The following is an 18,849-nucleotide window of genomic DNA, read 5'->3' on the forward strand; positions in this document are numbered from 1 at the left end:
TTTTGATACCATCTGGGTAATAGTTGACAGATTGACTAAATCAGCCCACTTCTTAGTTATCAGGATATCCTACTCCATGGAACAACTAGCTCAGTTGTATCTCAAGGAGATCGTTAGATTACATGGAGTCCCACGAACCATTATTTCAGACAGAGATAGCAGGTTCACGTCACACTTCTGGGAGTGTGTACAGACAGCTTTGGGCATGAAGTTAAAGTTTAGCACAACCTTCCATCCGCAGACAGATGGACAGACGGAGCGAGTAAATCAGGTACTCGAGGATATGCTTCGAGCATGTGCCCTAGATTTCAAGGGAAGTTGGTGAAAATATCTGAGTTTAGCAGAATTTGCATACAACAACAGCTATCAGGCCACTATCGGTATGACACCTTATGAGGCTCTCTATGGGCGGAGGTGTAGATCTCCAATCTGCTGGTATGAGAGTGGTGAACAGAAAGAGCTAGAACTTCAGACAGATCTAGTGGCAGATACCACAGCAGCTATACAGCAGATCCGCCAGAGGATAGAGACAGCTCAGAGCCGCCAGAAAAGCTATGCTGATATACGGCGCAGACCTTTGGAGTTTTCAGTTGGGGATTCAGTGTTCCTTAGAGTAGCTCCCATGAAGGGAGTAATGCGTTTTGGGAAGAAGGGCAAGCTAAGTCCCCGATATGTGGGACCATACCTTATCAGCAGAAGAGTGGGCAAGGTAGCATATGAGCTAGAGCTACCTCAGGAAATGTCAGCTGTCCACAATGTATTTCATGTCTCTATGCTGAAGAAGCATATCCCAGATGCCACCCAGGTGATTGAGCCCCAGTCGGTACAGATCCGCGAAGACCTCAGCTATGACAGTCGGCCTATTCAGATAATAGACCGAGCAGTTAAGAAATAAAAGTCATGTGGCACAGTCACACAGCAGAAGAGGCAACATGGGAGACAGAAGCCAGCATGAGACAGAAGTACCCAGAATTATTCTAAGTTCGAGGACGAACTTTTTATAAGGTATGGGGGATTGTAACGCTCGAAATTCTCAAAACTATTTTAGAAATATTCTATGATTTTTCTAGAATTTTAGGATATTTTTACAGAATTTTTAGAGTAACGGAAGTAGCAAAAACAAATAGAAAACGAAAACGGCCTAAGCGGGAATTGAACCCGAGACCTACGGTTTACGGATAATGTTAGTAATCAGTTGAACCCAGCAGGGCCGTGCTGAAAGGAAAGGGAGCCAATTAAATTTATATTAGAGTTGGGCTGAAATTACCCACTTAATATAAATAGGGAATTTAATAGGTGAAGAGTTATTTTTTTTAACGTGACTTTTCCTTCTCCTCACCCTAGCCACGCCGCCCCCTTCCCTCTCCTTCTCTCGGCGCCAACCACAAGAAGAAACCTAGGGTTCCTTTCCTAGGGCTTCAAGGACACCTTCCGGCGACATCTCCGACACGAGGACGTTTCCCTTCGCGAGAGGAATGCTTAGACGCGAGAAGATCGTCGAAAGGATCGTCTCCTCCGGAAAATCTCGCGATTAGAATCTTAAGAAATTACAAATAGGAGGTAAGAAACCCCTCACCTGCAGTATAAGTAGCTTCCGTTTGAATGCATGCTTTTAGATTAGTTATACTCGGATTTTTGTCGACATCTAGGGTGTATTTAACCCTCCTCGCAGCTTTAGGGATTAGTCGAGCACCTCTAGATGGGTCGGACGCGTTTGCCCTCTTCAGTTGAGGTGTTAGACGTTGTCGGGTGCCTAGAGGTGGTCTCCCTACTAGAGAGGAGAGTTAGCGCACACCAAATGCTCGATAAAAAGATTAGGACAGCTTTTGATTCAGTGGGCATTTATTCAGCTCAGTCAAATGTCGTATAGACGTATTGATCCAGTTAATTATCTTTATTATAGCTTTCATGGGACTATATGTTCAATGGGTGGGCTCCCACAGTCGCCTCTAGGTTAAGACAACCTAGCTCTAGGTTCAGATAACCTAGAAACATCTAAATAAAACAGTACAGCTATTCAGTATTTTATTTTCAACTGGATCAGATATCCATTGGGTTGGACTCCCACAGTCGTCCCAGGTTTAGATAACCTAGTAAACCCTATTAGATTTGGAACTTGCAATCCGCGCACAGCATGTACAGTTGCCAGGGCCCTCAGCAGCATGATTATTATTTTAATCTACTTATGTATACAGTTTTCAAAACTCTCAATCACCTATGTGATCAGGATTTAATTCAGTATCAGCTTAGTTTAGTTCAGTTTCAGTTTCAGTTTAGTTCTTCCTGACTGATACCATGAGTTAGCTCCATGCTTAGATTTTGATATGCATGCTATGTTTCAGTATTTGTGCTTAGTAACTTTGCTATGTCATGCTTATCTATGTTCAGTACGTATTTCAAATAGTATGTTTTCAAAACATAAATTGCATCGTGTGCATGTTTTGTAAGGTAGCTGGTTTCTTACTAAGCTTTAAGCTTACAGATACTTTTTCCTTATACTACAGATAAAGGTAAAGGGAAAATGGACTAGCGGAGGCTGGAGGACAATGCGATGAAGATGTGTGTGGAAGGAACTTGGGAATAAAAGATCTTAGGGATCTAACAAGCTTTATTTATGCATTAGAACTTTCAGCAAAATTAGTTAACTGTTAGAACCTTATTATTCTACACATAGTACATTTGCATGCCATGAATTAGTGAACCATGCATGATATCATGTTTAAAATGTTAGCTAATACATGTTAAAAATGTTTCTAGTTGTTATAGACTTGATGTGTGTGAGTTGGGCACGAAATAGTGCTGAAATCAGGGGTTCTGATTCGAAATCAGAAACCCAGATCGATCTACAGATCGATCAGAATTGGGTTGTGCCACTGGATCGGTCAGCTGACCGATCCAGTCGCGAACAGAGAGTTAGCGTCTGTTATGGATCGGTCAGCCGGCCGATCCAGATGCGAACAGAGAGTACAGAAGCTCACTGATCGGTCAGCCGACCGATCAGTGAGCCACTGGATCGGTCAACCGACCGATCAGTGTACTCCTGGATCGGTCGGTAGACCGATCCAGCCGCATACAGAAGCAATATAGCTTATGGATCGGTCAGCCGACCGATCCAGAGTTTTTCTCCGTGTCGGTATCAAGCTGGATCGATCACTGGATCGATCCGACAGCCCAATCGATTCATGGATCGATTGAAATGCCTGATTACAGCTAGCAGGACATCCGAGAGGCATAGATTATCTTCCCTAACATGTGTACAACTCCTAGGTACACCTAGAATATTAAGTTCAGATTTTACAGTAATCAGTTTAGTAAAATTTTAATCAATCCAGATTTCCGTAATAGTAATTTAGCACAGCATAATGTAGCGATCGGCCTCACAGCATAGTCAGTAGAAGGCGGGTTGTTACACCTTTACTGTTGATCGGTGCTGATGATCTGTCCTGTGCTGAGTCACTATGGTTCGGTCGACCGATCTTCTGGTTCGGTCGACTGATCAAGCTTTTGACCGGACTGAATTCTGCTTTGCCTGGTCTGAACTGATCTCTGGTCTGAGTCAAGCTGGTTCGGTCGACCAATCCTCCTGTTCGGTCGACCGATCAAGCCGAATCTGCAAAACAGAGTTTAAACAATATTCCTGCAAAACAAGTGTTAGCACAGTAATATAATGCATGAGTAATATAGACAATAGAGTTGTCTTGATCTCAACTTGGAAACCTTCCCGGTTTCTTCAGTTGGATCAGCGACCTAAGGTTGTTCCCTCTGGGAACCCGACCTCACTGTCGCTCCTCCAGTTTGCTTACCTCAACCTACCTGCCAAACTTTGATCCTCCAGATCCAGTTTGGACTTTTCACTCAGCCTTGATCGGCTCCCCAGGACTTTTCTCTTGATCTTCAGTCCTCCAGACTTCTCGATCATACCGCCAAGCATTGGGTCCCCTTGACCTGCTTGGACTTGCACCTAGGTTCCACGATCTGCTAAGACTTTTCTGCCTAGCCTCCAGCTAGGACTTTCCCGGTTGAGTAAACATCCTGCACACTCAGTCAACTTGTTAGATCATAACAAGACTTAACTTGAACCTTTGACAACATCAAAACTCAGGTTTGATTCTGGTGCAGTTTGCACCAACAGAAGGTATATCTAAACACAGATTTTGGTATTTCATTAATTATGAAATTTGGTTATGAAGCACCAAAGACAACGAATGGAGAAGAAATCAAGAAATATCTTTGGAACGAGAAGCAACGTAACAAATCGATGGCAAACGCTCGGGCTAAATTTCATCTTCTAAGCGTAATACCAGATGAAGATATCGACAGAGTCGGAGAATACAAAAGCGCAAAGAACTTTGGGAAAAGTTCTTAAAGACCTATGAAGAACCAGCTGAAGTCGAATCCAACTCTTCGATGGGCACCAAGTCACCATCAGAACAGTCCGAGAATGAGGAAACTGCCAAGACAGCCAAACTCCATCTCGAGGACACAGAAAGCTCATCCCAGATAAGCATCGATGAAGGGGGAGAGACTTTGGAAGAAAGCAACACAACAGGGGGAGAATCAATAGCTGACAAGGTAAGTCAGGTATGGTCTCTACCTTCTGAACAATTGGTTAAATCAATTGAAAAGTTGCCCGAAGATTTTTACAAATTCAAAATTGAATCGACAAAAGAGTTTTTTGGATTAGAAAATCTTTTGTTGAAAGAATTTAGCAAATTAGAAGCATTGCCAAAAGATTCTTGTGAGTTACAAAATACTTTGTCGAACGAATCTTGCAAATTAGAAACATTGCCAAAAGATTTTTTTACCAATTATGTTGTCGAAAGAATTTTCTGCATGCTTAATATTGTTTGTTTTAAATCTGAAAAATTATGATAGACTAAAATGGAAATTTAGATATCATAATGATATTAAAGAAATGACAATAACTTGAGAACGAATTTTATTTAAATAAAAATAAATAAATAACTATTTTTGTGTAAGTTAAAAGTTTTTCTAAAATTGAAAATTTCTGCTTAAATTTTTTTACTTAGAATTTTTAAAAATATTTTTACAAAATAATCTAAGTCAGAATTGTTTTTACTTAAAGCGATACTTAGAATTTTTTTTTTTTTGAGATTGCTTTTGTGAAAATTATTGCAAAAATTTTCTAAGTCTTAACCCTTAGATTTTTTCTTGCAATCCCATTTTTTTTTATATGATCAAAGGGGGAGAGGAAAAGTATAAGTCTAGGGGGAGGTAGACCAAAAATAATTTTTCTATCTGTTTGCACTTAATTGCAAAAATTAGTTAGTTTTTTTTAATATCTATTTTTACCCTAGCTTAACTTAGGTTGATCACATCAAAAAAGGGGAGATTATTGGAACCCCAAGGTTGTTTTGGTGTGATCAACAAGTTAAGTTAGGTCTTGTATTTTTTTAATCTTGTGTCTAAGTGTGCAGGAGCTTAGGAGCATAGGTAGTCGAGCGGAAGACGCAGCTAGCGAGAAGGACGACACGCGGTGCGTCCGAGGGACGAGGAGCTACAGAAGAGTATGTCGGCGGACGAGAAGGAAGCGTGCGGTGGTTCCGATGGACGAGAAGCCGGAGCGGAAGACTACTTGAGGAGCAAGAGACGCAGCTAGCGAGAAGGTCAGTACGGGGTGCGACCGAGGGACGAAGACTGCGGATGAGTACGCTGGCGGACGAGAAGGAAGCACGCGGTGATTTCGAGAGACAAGTCGAGCGGAAGCCTGCTCAAGTAGACCGGAAGTTGGGTTTGGGTGAGCCCTATTCCGGATGACAGAGATCACCCAAGCGAGTGGAAGACTTGATCTGAGGCAAACGGAGCCGGAGCAGAAGACCCGGCTGGAAAAAGTCAACGGGGTTGACTTTTCCAACCGGGGCACCTGAAACAGTCTGGGGCGCCCGGAACAGTCTAGGGCGCCCGGAACCCTCCGGGGCGTCTGGAACCCTCCAGGGCGCCCAGAACCCTTCCGAGCGCCCGAAGTTGACTTTTTGACCGGATCGAGTTTTGACTCGATCTGAACATTGGGGGATAAAGTTTATCCCCCCAGGGCTCCCGGAACCCTCAGGACACCCCGACCAAGGCTAAAAATATATCCTTGGTCCAGAAATTTTTTCAACATCTTAAGAATTGTAATTCCAACGCTTGTGTACTTTAAGTTTAGAGTTGAGCTTCTGTTTCTGTGCTTAAAAGCTGTAAGAGGCTTCTCCGCCTGAAGGAGATATTTTAGTGTGCTTCATCTTCCTTGAATTAACAACGTCCCCAGTTGTAACCAAGTAAATCTCTTTTGTCTCTTACTTTTAGTTTATTTGTTTAATTTATTTATTCAAGTGTTTTGTTGAGAGTTCGAGAAGGGTTGATTTTTGTTTTTGTATTTTCAGGCTATTAAACCCCCCTTCAAGCTGGCCCGCAATGGTCCAACACAGATCATTGCCCAGATGGAGCGCAAAATTAGTGAGTTAATTGAGGAGAATGAAAAATGTGCCCGTGATGCAGAAACTTCATTAGCTTCCAAGGATAAAATAATAGATGAGAAGGACAGAATTATAGAGGTAAAAGAGCAAATTATTACAGAGCAAGATAGAAAAATTAAAGATCTTCAAAGTTAGATGCTTGCGAAGGTTATTGACCCATTACCTGTCAATCGGTCATTAATCAGGACAAAGACTTGTGCTACAAAGAGAAGGACACCCCCAACTACCAAAGAGATTAAGGGAGTGCCCTTGGCCAAAAGGAGTAAAAGAGTAACTTTTCAAGATGAGCATGAGTCAGAGATGGTCAAGGGCAAAGGAGAGGCATTTGTTGTGCCTCTTGTTAAAGTACAAGATGGGCATAAACCATCTACTGTTGTAGCTGCCACATCTTTATCAAATAAACTATTGAATACACTTTCCAAACAAAAATCCAAAATACTTAAGGTGCGGTTTTAGTTGGTTAAATGTGTTGTCTTTTAGTTCTAATTCACATATTACTCACACCGAAAAGTTGTCTCTATGTATTTTTTTCAATAAGCGAAGTTATATTTTAAGAAAAATAAAGATGATGTGGTGGTAGAGGCATTGTTGAAACTGAGCCAGCTAAAGTGAGTTGGAAGTTTCTTGAGTTATACACTTACTGAAATGAAAATATATGATGGATTATGAATGTATAATTTTATTGGGAATACAAGGTTAAATGACTTTGGCATTATCTGCTAATTTAATAGTGAAACAAACATTTCATTTTGTTGAATCATATCAACCATGTCTGATATAAAAGTTTCTATAACACATATAATTTATGTAACTACTTTAATTGTAGCAACAATAGGGAGTGTTGATGTAAACTAAATTATTGGACATGTTTTATTTTTGGTTTCTATAGGGCTACGACAAAGCCAATATGGTCCAACGGAACAATATCATTGGATTTGTCATATTTCCTATGTATTTTTGATTGGACTGTCTTCCTAGATGGTGATTGCATAAATGCATATTTTGCAATAATTTCAGAGGAAGCCAAATCTTCCGACAAACCTTATTGGCCATCTATATTTTGTCCTGTTGGTTTTGATGTAAGTATAACACCAACTCCTCCTATCTAGTTTTTTATTCTCAATATATGCCTCCAACAATGCTTATCTGCATACACAGGATTTGTTTGTAATGACAATATATGTTTGGCCTATCAGCAAGTACTAACACTGACAAGACACTCAGGTATATATTCTGTTCATTAAATAATGTAGATGATCACTGACACCTACTGATCATAGATCTCCAAGAAGCTCAATTTGCATTATAACTCACTTGGATCCTCAGAGCTATATACATCTAAGTTTCAAAAGTTTGTAAGTAACTTCCATATTGAGTAAATCATAATTTATTCGATGTATGTGTGTATTGCTTACAAACTTTAAACTCGTGCAGGTTGATTTTTTTTAAAATATGGACCCATCTTACTACGAAATGTGGTATCTAGGGCTACATTCCTTAATGTCAAGAGACTTTGAGGTATCTATGATCCCGGGTCCAACACAAGTAAAATCATAAGTACATATGTTTATTCATAATTTTTATACATCTCCATACTTTTTCTAGCAATTATAATATTAATAGTGTAAAATCAACTCTATCTTTCAGGTTAGATTGTGCAATTTTTGTGATGCGATACGTTGAGAGTTTAATGTACCGAAGGCCAACAAAATTTGGACAAGTTGGAATGAGTGAATTTAGTTTTCATGTTGGTCATAAAATTTTTAATAGCAAACACTGGATTAAGGACAAGGTAGGGGTGTAAACGTATTGATTCATTGATTGTAAAGGTAGTGTAAATCCCATAAAAATAGGCTAGGTGGTGTAAATGTATTTGTAATACTGCTGTCAATACCTTGGGAAGCTAATATAGGGTATAGCAGCTAAAGATTATGTATATTAAATGTGGAAAAATACAATTATATATTTTTATGATCGGAAGTAGCTACTACAATGTGTAGCAGCTAATCATGAGAAGCTTCTATAAATTGTAGATGTTAATCTGCACTAACTGCTATAGAGTGTAGCAGCTACTATTGAGATGATGCTGCAATTTATAGGAGATCACTTGTAACACTCCAAATTTCATGATTTAGAGTTCTAAAAGACCTTATTAAAATCTAGAAATATTTTATAAAAATTCTAGAGATTTTTAGGAATTTATAGAGTATTTTTATGTAATTTTTGGAGTTCGTTTGGTATTTTTACCAAGAGGAAGAAGTAAAAAATAATAATAATAATATATGTTGAAGCCGGGTTTTGAACCTAAGATCACGGACCCGAATCAGGACTTAGCCAACCAACTGGTCTGGAAATATTTTGTTAACCAATTATGGAATGAAATATATTAAAGTAGTAGTCAGGAGCTTTTAATAAAAGGAGGAAGAAAAAGGGTTGGGCCGAGGTTCGAACCCGTGACCTCGGACCCGACCCGAAACTTAGGCGGAGCGGATGACCAAGTGTTCAAGCAGCTTTTTGTGATTAAACAGATAGCGAAATAATCTTAAGCCATAACAGCATACCTAGGTATTATAAAGAGGGATAAGTTGATGATTACCGGTGCTCTCGGCGACGGCGTTTTCTCTCGGGCGAAAAACGCAGCCGAGCTTTAGGGCGTCTCCGGTGGTTGGCCAAAGACTCATCCGAAGGCTTCTTCATCTCCTTGCGATCCTCTCGTCGAGGAGGAGCCGTGAGCACAAGGAGGGACCGAGAGCTCGAGTTCTCCGAAGCCCTAGAATTGTTCTCGCCGGCTGTAAGTCTAAGAAACCGAAGTAAGTCACTACTCACCTGCAGTAGGATAGTTCCGAGGTCTATTCCTTGTTCCTCTCCTTGTTCCCGAAGCTTTGCATGAAACCCTAGGGCTTGTTTGTAGGTGAATTGATAAGCTATTTTTATCTCACAGCATGCCTTAAGAGTTGTATTTATTTTGTTGCTAATCTTTTTGTCAAGCCAGGACAGCCCTTATATTTAGCATACGGTTTTGGGATTCCTTATTTCTGCCGTGTATTAACAGTGGTTCTTTAGGGTTGATATATTTTCAATAGAGCAATATGTAGAAGTTCAAGTTGTGAATCAGTTTTGTAGAGGTTTATGTTTTAAGTTTTCAGCAAGTTTAATTTGGTGATTGTTGAGGTTTTTCGATTTGAACTGTGAAGCTTTGATTTCTTATGGTTTTGCAATCGTTGGTTGGTTTCGAATTGGAACGATGAAGTTCTATTTCTCCTTTGTGCTTCTTAATGCCATGAGTAGATAGGGTTCAGTTGGAGATGTTCTTCTTGTTAGTTCACTTCTTCTTATTATACTTGTAGTTTGAACACAAATTGTATACTTTAGTTGTCTGGTTTTATAAGTGGTGCTAGTTGAAACTAGGGTTGTTATATGTAATTATACACGCTGAAATACATAGTATGTACTGATCTATATTAATTAACAATGATAGATATATCATATAGTTGCCAAGTATTTAAATTAATACTTATGAGTAACCACTTCAAGAATTTACCTTGTAAGAATCCTTATGAATTGAGAAGAGATCAGAGAAAGTAATAATCATACGGGTTAAATTATTTTATAGATCTTTTTGTGCCATTAATGGGCACGAACAACCCTATGTTTAGCATTTTCTGTTTAGACCTTTTTGTACTATTTAGAAGGCACGAACAACTTTTAATCTAAGTACATAGTATTAGTTTTCTTTGCTATTTAACAAACATGATAAGTCCTGCTTATTAGCATTGCAGTTTTAGTTTCTTCGCTACTGTAAAAGTATGAATAGTTACTCTCTAAGTGTATGCAGTTTTCCTTTTAAAGAATGCAGATCTTTCTTTCTTTGATTTATTTCTGCTGTAGCATGCCTAAAGACTTCAGATTTGTTTTCCTTTGTTTTAAATCTGTTGTAGCATGTTTGAAGAGGCTAGTATTTTACTTGGACAAGTATAAGAAAGATAAAGAAAGGAAAGAAAAAGGCCAAGGCCTTAAGTAGATCCCAAAGTCAAGACTTTAGGGATTTTGGCACACAAGGTGCTAAAGAAAATGTCGAGGCATTATATAGAAGTATTAAAAGATAACAAGTATTTTACTTTTATCAGTGGCACTGTACTGGACTCTCAGTTGTCCTTGGGTTGGGCTCCCATAGTCGTCCCTAGGTTTAGATAACCTAGTAGTAACGGCACGGCCGACGGTCGACGGTCGACGACCCGAGGGTCGCCAAATGGGCCGCCGAATGGGTCGCTCCGTTACAAAAGTAAAAGCACAGTTGTCGGGCCTAAGAAGAAAGTTGATTATTATTTTGAAGTATTATAAGTATAAGTTTTTGAACAAGTAAAGCAATTTTTACATAAGTATAAAGTATTAAATAATAAGTTTTAAACAAGTGAATTAAAGAATAAGTTTAGAACAAATGAATTAAGTTTCACTTTGTTTTAAAATCAGCAAGTCGAGTTTTCTTTTATGCTAGCATGTTATTTAGATTAGCTTACTGTTCTTTGCTATTTTCTAAACATGAGTAGCTTTACATGTCTAGCATTTCAGCATGTCTTGTTCTTTTATTAGTAAATGAGCATGAGTAGTCTTCAGTAAGTAATCAGTTAGATCATGTTATAGATATATATACATGCATATCGAGATTTTGTGAGTTAGATAGCGCTTACTAAGCATTTTGCTTATAGTTTGCATTTCCTCTTACTGCAGATACAGGAAAAGAAAAGTGTTAGCAAAGGAAGGCGACAAGGAGGTGCGGATGGATGTGTAATGTCATGACTATGGAGAGACCTGGGAAGTTTTGAGTTTTCATGTTTAGTGGATAGAAATAGTTGAGTTGTACCTTATGGTTTATGTCTTTTTAGATTGTATTTTCATTCCGCATTGTTAGTTTAGTTTTATTCATTTGTTATTGCTAGAATAGTTTATTTTCTTTAGTTGTTGTATCTTATAAACTGCGTGATTGTTTGATAAATGTTCCAGTCGCCTGTGACTGTGTATATTATGTTATGTATCAATGATTATATTCATCGGTACAGGGGAGACTCTGCCGAAATTTTTCGGTAGGGATTCCTCGTGGTTTTTAATTATACCGGTTAAGTAGAGTTAGTAGTTAAGTAACGGTCACTCTTAGAGAGTAGTATAGTATAGTAAGAAGGGTGGTTGTTACATCACTTTCATACTTTATCTTGATAAATTATAATTATATTTCACCACCCCATTCGGTTGCCTTTAATGCGGTATAAGGAAATGATGGTAAAAAAAAACTGCTACAACGTTGTTATGTATATTAACTTGGTAAAAAAAATGAAATTATTTTAATCAACAATAGCTACTACAACGTTGTAGCATGCACTGCACTATTTGTCGCATGTTGTAGCAGGCAGCAGCTACATCATAAAGTATACCACTAGAATAACTGCTACATGTTGTAGCAGCTAATCCTAAGTATCTGCTACAACGTGTAGCAGCTTACTGCCAGTATAACTGGCACACGTTGTAGCAGCTAGTCTTTTGTTGCTTCTATGTGTCCTTCCAGCATCTTTTGCTAGACGATGGCTTAGCTAGTCAGTGTATACGAAATGTAGACAGAAGATGCTACATGGTGTAGCAGGTACTGCAACACATTGTTGCATTCACATCTACTTATTCGAAGATGCTACAACGTGTAGTAAATTCTAAGGAGTAGTTGCTACACTATGTAGCAGTTACTAGGAATTAGCTACTACACATTTGCTGCGAAACTCCAGACATGTAGCTCCCACATCGTGTAGCAGTTACTGTGGACTAGCGGCTAAAAGGTGTGTCAGCTACTGTAGCACAGTGTAGCATTAGCATCTAGTTCACAGATGATGCTACCACGTGTAGCAGCTCCTAATGAGTATAATTAGATTTGGTATTACTAGGTGTTAACATCTTCACCTTAGCATATCACATCTCCGAATTAACTGCTACAATGTTTATCAGTTAATCCTCACTAATTCCTATATAGTGTAGCAACTAATATTCAGTAACTGCTACACCTTGTAGTAGTTACTATTGATAAGCTGGTACAATTTGTAATAGCTAATCTGCAACACTAACTGCTATCGTGTGTAGCAGCTACTATTTAGAAAATGCTACAATTTGTAGCAGCTAAGCCGCACTAATTGTTACAGAGTGTAGCAGCTACTCTTGAGAAGCTGCTACAATTTGCAGCATATCAGTTTATTACTGTATCTTGAAAAAGTATAATTATTTATGACCGTCCCCTTTGGTTGCATTTAATGTGTTATCTGGAAATGATGGTTCAGTTGCTACATGGATATATCAACTACTACACTCTAGCTGCTAAAACGTGGATCGCATGTTCGTTATTCGTGACTTTGTGTGTTTGGTTAGGACTCATGAGTCCACTTTAATTTACCGCATTATGATATCCAACAAATCTAAGAAATAAAATAGGAATAATCTATTTATTGTAAATATGGCAAAACAAAATGATATGTGTCTGTCCATTAGGCCGTAATTGTAATATTGAACATAGTGAAGATAGTAATATGAACCACCCCCTTGACCCCTCACATTGTTCTCTTTTGTTTTTCACCTACCTTACGTCATTTTGTCGGCGATGGGAGAAATGGGAGAAGTTCGTGGAGGCAAGAATCGTATGGTTATTCCATTAGGATTCCTCGGTGAACTCCCAAGAGTCTTCATTGCGAACACAAGATGTTGGGGAGATGATAGACCAGTACATGAGCGGTCTAACCTTATCCACGTCATTTGGTCGAGGTTGGTAGAAGTTCGTCGTGACCAAAATCATATGGAGCCTACATGAGGATTCCTCAGTGCATGAAAGAAATACTTGAATATGTAGGCTAGATGCAATGAAAGAAAAAATGAAGGTGATGCCGGGAAAATGGTGTCAATCCAAGTAGAACTACTCATTTATCATTGGACCTCATGAAAGGAGGCTCCCTGCCTCTGTTATATTGGAAAACAGAGGTGCTTAGTATTCATTATGGGAATAGTTGGATTGACGCATCCACACCTGTGCTTTTGACAAGGCTAGTTTTTTAAGTCTTCAATGGTCATGATTTATGACAGTTATGAGTAGTCATAGGCTGTCATAAAAACAGTATGAGTGGTCATTCTATGGACGTCACAGATGAATGGACCTGATGTGGTAGGTTACCATTAATCAATTGATGTGTCTCTATAAATTTATTACTTTTTAAATTATATAACTGGTCATCGTATTATTATATAGAGTTGAGCTTGTTAGTGAAGGCGCTGGGAGTTCCGTTCTGTGTAAATCCCCTGTACAAAAAGTTGTACGAGTACAAAACCTTTCCTAGCAACCCACATGCTTGATCAGACATGTGTTTGATCAATCAAGCAAGTTCTTGATTGATCAAAGTGCACCCTAATCGAAGCACAAGATTGTTGGCCTCTTGTGTTGGTATTCAAAATCGATATAAAGAAAACAAAACTAGATACGCAGCGAAATCAAAGAACTAGTTGTACCTTTTCTTTGTAGCTAAAGACCTCTTGATCTTCTGCCGTATTCCTCTCCTCTCCTTGGACGTCGTGTGGGTGACGATCTACCAAGAACAAAACCACCCTCCTTCTCTTCTCTTCCAAAACCGTCGGTCACAAAAAGAGTCGCTAGGATGGGGCGCCTTCTAATCTTCTTCCTTCTCTTCTTCTTCCTCTTCTTGATTTTCTTCCTCTTCTTCAAGTCTCCGCCCACAAGGAGGAGAAAGAGGGTGTCAACCACAAAGAAGGAGGAGTAGAAGGGGAGCACCGGCCCTAGGAGGAGAAGGGGGCCGACCCTTGGTGGAGGTGGCGCTAGCCACAAGGAGGAGAAGAAGGGGTTGTGCCGCCGGCCCTAGAAAGGGAAGAGGGGGTGGCAACCACAAGGACAGAAGGGAGTTGTGGAATAATTAGAAGATTAGGTTTTAGGGGCCACATCCTACTCCTTTTTATAGACTTGCCGTCGGTTACCAAGAAAGAAAAATTAACAAAATTTTGTTTAGAAAAAATCTAAACAAACTATGTTAAACTAAACCAAGTTAAGTTAGACCAAACCAAGTTAAGTTAGATCAAACCAAGTTAAGTTAAACCAAACTAAGTTATGTTAAACCAAATCAAGTTAAGTTAGACCAAACCAAGTTAAGTTAAACCAAACCAAGTTAAATTAAACCAAACCCGGTTATGGATGGGTGGATGCAAGGCTTTATATATAGAAGCTACAACAGAGACCGAGAGGAGAAATTGGTTTTAGCCTCCTGATGGACTTGAACTTCCTGTGTTCGACCCGAATACTCAACTTAAGTTCATCAATAATAACTCATACCACTAAAGGGTCATTATTGAACTACTGCATCAATCCCATATTACAATATGGGCTCTTACTTATCATGAGTGCTTTAATCTCCCTGTGTTTAAGATATCGTATGTCCGTTAATTAAATAAGTTACTCCAACTCATTTAATTAACATCTAACTCCAAGAGTAGTACCACTCAACTTTATTATCATGTCAGACAAAGTCAACCTGCAGGGTTTACATGATAATCCTTATAAGCTCCTCAAAGGGACATCATTAACCTAAATAAATAGGACACAGTTTCCCTTTATAATCAACAACAAACCATATAAATGGTACTATCTCCCAACTTATTGGGTCTATTCATTTAACGAATAAATCTCACCCATTGATAAGTTAAAGAAATAAATACTAAGTATATGTGTTTGTTATTATATCGGGATTAAGAGTACGCACATCCATAATAATAGAGGTTCTGTTCTTTTATATAGTCAGTATAAATCGAACAACCTCAAATGGTCCTACTCAATACACACATAGTGTATTAGTGTAATTATATAGTCAAGACAAACTAATACCAAATTACATTACAACTATTCCAATAGTTTGTCCCTATCCATCTTAGTTGTGAGCTACTATTTATAATTTATAAGGAACTGATAACATGATCTTCTGTGTGACACCACATACCATGTTATTTACAATAAAAATTAAATGGACAACTGCATTGACATATATAGAAATATAAAATGCAGACATTTGACCAAAGTAATTCTCTTTTCAAAATATCTCAAAAACAGATGTTCATACAAAAGCTAGGCTTATAGTATACATCCCAACAATCTCCCACTTATACTAAAAGACTATAATGTCATATATGCTGCAATACATCTGATTCCCATCCCCTCAACATGCCCATCAAAAGCTCTCGCTGGAAGGGCCTTAGTGAAAGGGTCTGCCAGGTTATCTGCTGATGCAATCTTGGCGACAACAACTTCTCCTCGCTTTATGATGTCTCGTATCAGGTGGTACTTTTCGCTCAATGTGTTTACTTGCCTTATGGGCTCATGGTTCCTTCAAGTTTTCTACTGCACCACTATTATCACAATGAATTGTGATAATTTTGGTTAAACCAGGAATCACATCTAAGTCCATCAAGAAGTTTCTGAGCCATACAGCTTCTTTGGCTGCCTCAGAGACTGCCACATACTCAGCTTCCATGGTGGAGTCTGAAATACATTTCTGCTTAACACTCTTCCATGTTATGGCTCCACCTCCCAAAGTAAACACATACCCTAAGGTTGACTTACTATTGTCCCTATCTGATTGGAAGTCAGAATCTGTGTAACCCACAGGAAGCAAATCATCTACCTGGTAAACCAGCATATAATTTCTAGTCCTCTTCAGGTACTTTAATATATGCTTTACGGCAGTCCAATGTCCCTGTCCTAAGTTACTTTGATATCTACTAATCATACCCACGACAAAATAGATATCTGGTCTCGTACATAGCATTGCATACATTAGACTTCCTACAGCCAAAGCAGAAGGAACTTCCTTCATCTCCTCTATCTCCTTTGATGTTTTAGGATACATCTCTTTAGATAAAGGTACTCCATGCCGAAAAGGTAGAAAACTTTTCTTGGAGTTTTGCATGCTAAAATGAGTTAAGATAGTATCGATGTATGAAGCTTGGGATAGACACAACATCCTTTTCTTACGATCCCTTATTACTTTGATCCCAAGAATATGTCCACATTCTTCCAAGTCCTTCATATCAAACTGCTTGGACAACCATACCCTTACGTCTGACAACACTTTGACATTATCGCCAATGAGTAAAATGTCATCCACGTATAGTACAAGAAATACCACCATGTTTCCGTCACTTTTCTTGTATACACAAGACTCATCCGGACACTGAATGAATCCATAAGACTGGATCACTTTATCAAACCAGATGTTCCAAGATCTCGAAGCTTGCTTCAGTCCATAAATGGACCGATTAAGCTTACATACAAGATGCTCTTTGCCCTTCGCAATGAATCCCTCTGGTTGCTTCATATTGATGTTTTCTTCAAGACTTTCATTAAGGAAAGTTGTCTTGACATCCATTTGCTAAACCTCATAATCCATATGAGCAACAATAGATAAAAGAATCTGGATAGACTTGAGCATGACTACCAGCGAAAAGGTTTCTGTTAGAGTGTATACTAAAAGTCTAACTTTTTGTAAACAATTATTTTGAAATAAGAATCACATTGGTCAAATGTCTACATTTATGCTAAGTGTAGTTGTCCGTTTAATTTATATTGTAGATAACATGGTGTGAGGAGACACACAGAAGTTCATATTATCAATTCCTTATAAATTATAAACAGTTGCTCACAACCAAGATGGAATGGGGCAAACCATTGGAGTGGTTGTAGTGTAATTAGGTATTAGTTTATCTTAACTAATAAATTACACTATGAGTGTATTGAGCAGGATCATATGAGGTAGTTTCCTTTTATACTGACTATATAAAAGAACAAAACCTCTGTTATTATGGAAGTGTGTACTCTTAATCATGATATAATAACAAGCACATATATTTAATATTTATTTCTTTAATTTATCAAAGGGTGTGATTTAGCTCATTAAATCAATAGACCCGATAAGTTGGGAAATGATATTATTTATATGGTGTGTTGTTGATTATAGAATGAAACTGTGTCCTAGTAATCTAGGTTGATGATGTCCCCTTGAGGACCTCATAAGGATTGTCATGTAAACCCTGCAGATGAACTTAGTCCTGTTAGTTGCTACTCAGAATACCACCCTAGTTCCCCTGTACAAAAATTTGAACAAGCATAGAATTATCCTAGCTACCCATGTGTTCTACTAAAGTTAAATTTGGATTGCAAATGATGCTTAACATTATTAATCCAAATTTTCCCTTTAGAAGTTAAACTTGAATTGGGAATGAAACTTAACATTCTTACTTCAAGTTCAAATGATGTGATCTTCCTAAGTTAAACCATATTACAGAAGTTGATCAAATAACTATTTCAAGGATCGGCTTCCAGGTTAAACGTGGCGAGACACTAGGCCTTCTTAGGTATGAGACCATCCACCACTGCCTAGACAAAGCCTTTCAAAGAAATCAGATATTTAAACTTCTCACAGTAAATTAGGTTTAACAATAGAGACCTCAATAGAAACATATTATCGAAACAAATATCGAAAACAAAAATGATAATTAAAATCGATAACCTCTTGTGTTTGGTTTTTCAAGATCTATACAAAAGATGAACTAGTTATAATACGGAAACTAATAACTAGTTATACCTCTTGTAACTTATAGACCTCTTGATCTTCTATTGTATTCCTCTTCTTATCTCGGACGTCGTGTGGGCGACGATCTACAAAGACGAGAATCCACCCAAGCCTTCTTCTTCCTTTCAAGTTTCGGCCACCAACTTTCTCCAAGAGATGATGAAGTTCGACCACCAACTTTCCTCCAAGGGATGCTAGACAAGAGAAACTCCTCTTCTTCTTCTCCTTCAAGCAACCGGCCATCAATGGATCTCCAAACCAATATGCCGCCAACCACCAAGAGGGAAAACAAAGGAGAAGAGAGAAAGAGTAAGGGCCCACCACCGCCAAGGAAGAGAGAAGAGGAATAGAAGATGTATTGTTGTAAGGTGAGGCACCTCTACCCTCTCTTTTATATTCCTTGGTCTTGGCAAATAAGGAAAGTTTTAAACATAATTAAAACTTCCTTATATTCCTTGCCAATGACTAAAAAGGAAAGTTTAAAAAAAAAAAATTAAAACTTCCTTTTCTTCTTGTCATGGCCAACCACATGCTTGTTCTCCAAGCAAGGAAAGATTTTAAACAAAAATTAAAATCTCTCTTTTAAAAATCTCTTTTATGGATAGTTCTAAAAGGAATGTTTTATAAATTAAAATCTCTCTCTTTTAAATCCTTTTATGGATATCTATAAAAGATAAGATTTAAAATAAAACATGGTTTCAAGAGAGGAAAGTTTTATCAAAAAATTA

Source organism: Zingiber officinale, chromosome 6B, assembly GCF_018446385.1.
Source record: "Zingiber officinale cultivar Zhangliang chromosome 6B, Zo_v1.1, whole genome shotgun sequence".
NCBI lineage: Eukaryota > Viridiplantae > Streptophyta > Magnoliopsida > Zingiberales > Zingiberaceae > Zingiber > Zingiber officinale.